This window comes from Palaemon carinicauda, chromosome 8, assembly GCF_036898095.1.
Source record: "Palaemon carinicauda isolate YSFRI2023 chromosome 8, ASM3689809v2, whole genome shotgun sequence".
Taxonomy (NCBI): Eukaryota; Metazoa; Arthropoda; class Malacostraca; order Decapoda; family Palaemonidae; genus Palaemon; species Palaemon carinicauda.
In genome coordinates this window covers 153,989,646-153,991,186 of record NC_090732.1, presented here as the reverse complement: position 1 = coordinate 153,991,186, position 1,541 = coordinate 153,989,646, and the positions used below count along the sequence as shown (strand labels likewise).

The 1,541-nt window shown below is 34.1% G+C and overlaps 1 protein-coding gene across 2 annotated transcripts in view; it reads right to left on the bottom strand.

Annotated features, from left to right (window-relative positions):
* LOC137646037 (uncharacterized) overlaps positions 1-27 on the bottom strand; it is an 86,122-nt gene extending 86,095 nt beyond the window's left edge. For both annotated transcript variants that reach the window (XM_068379177.1, XM_068379176.1), the window contains exon 1: positions 1-27. This exon is cut by the window's left edge and continues 449 nt beyond it. The gene's annotated coding sequence lies outside the window, so the exon portion shown is untranslated.
* Positions 28-1,541: the final 1,514 nt, after the last annotated feature.

The window sequence follows — 1,541 nt, the reverse complement described above, 5'->3', positions numbered from 1 at the left end:
TGTCGTTACTTCAGAGTGCCGGCGTTCTTGCTGCTATCCTTCTACTTATGACTTCGTAACATAGTCACTGATATACTAAATCTAGATTAACAAACGCCCTAGATTCAACTGAAGCAAGTAGGCTAGAGTTTCAGTTACCCATTTTAGTTATATTTCGTCTGTAATTAGGCCTAGCATTCGACAGTACAGAAACTCTTGAAATGCAAATCGTAGCAAAGTTTCTTGAGAATAAAATAAAATTAGATAAAATTATAATATTTCAATGAGAGATATATAAAAACATCGTTCATCAGGCATGTGATGTTCTCGAGCCTTTAATTGGACGATTATGAAGCCACCTGTCGTGACAGAAACTGCGCTGTAATTATACTGTAGTATATACGATACACTTGCTGTATGCTTTCGCTTATATTTCCTATTTCTAATTTAAGACCATAAATAGTATTTTATCTTCTCTCTCTCTCAATGTATATATATATATATATATATATATATATATATATATATATATATATATATATATATATATATATATATATATATATATATATATATATATATATATATTTAGCTTTCGCCAGTCGTCTGTCTTGGGCTTTTAAATCAATACTTCTCTATTCATCATCTACACGTTTCCTAGTCCTCAGCCATGTAGGCCTGGGTTTTCCAACTCCTCAAGTGCCTTGTGTAGTGTCTTGTGGAGCCCAGTTGAAAGTTTGGTGAGTTAATCTCTCTTGGGGAGTGCGAAGCACATGCCTAAACCATCTCCATCTACCCCTCACCATGATCTCAACCTCATATGGCACTCGAATAATCTCCCTTATAGTTACATTTCTATATATCCCCCTTTCTGAATGGGATAAAAGGTTTGCGTATCACCATGATCATCAAAGCTTTACTAGTCAGTGCCAACCATACTAGTTTGGTTGGCTCTGAGCGATCAAACAAAAATCTCCCACCGTCACCAATCTGGACTGGCCAGCGTGGTGATGAAAACTGACCAACCCGCAGACGTGAATTGCCATGTCTGAGGCCTTTGTCCTGCAGTGGAGTAGAAACGGCTGCATTTGTTGTTGATGTTGTGTATATATATATATATATATATATATATATATATATATATATATATATATATATATATATATATATATATATATATATATATATGTGTGTGTGTGTGTGTGTGTGTGTGTGTGTGTGTGTGTGTGTGTGTTAATTCTATCAGTTATGCCTTCTCCATCATAAGGTGCAATACTAGACAGTATTTTAAAGGTTTTATTCCAGCTATGATCAGATTGTAGAATTATCTTCCTAACCAGTCAGTTAAATCGGTGGAACTTCAAAAGTTAAAACTAGCAGCGAATCTTTCAATGTTCATCAGGCTGACATAAGTCTTTCTTCGTGGTTTATATATAATAGATCTATTTTAACGTTGTTAATTATCTTAAAATATTTTGTATTAATTACTCATTACTCTCATGTAGTTTATTTATTTCCTTATTTTCTTTTCTCACTGCGGCTATTTTTCCCTGTTGGAGCCC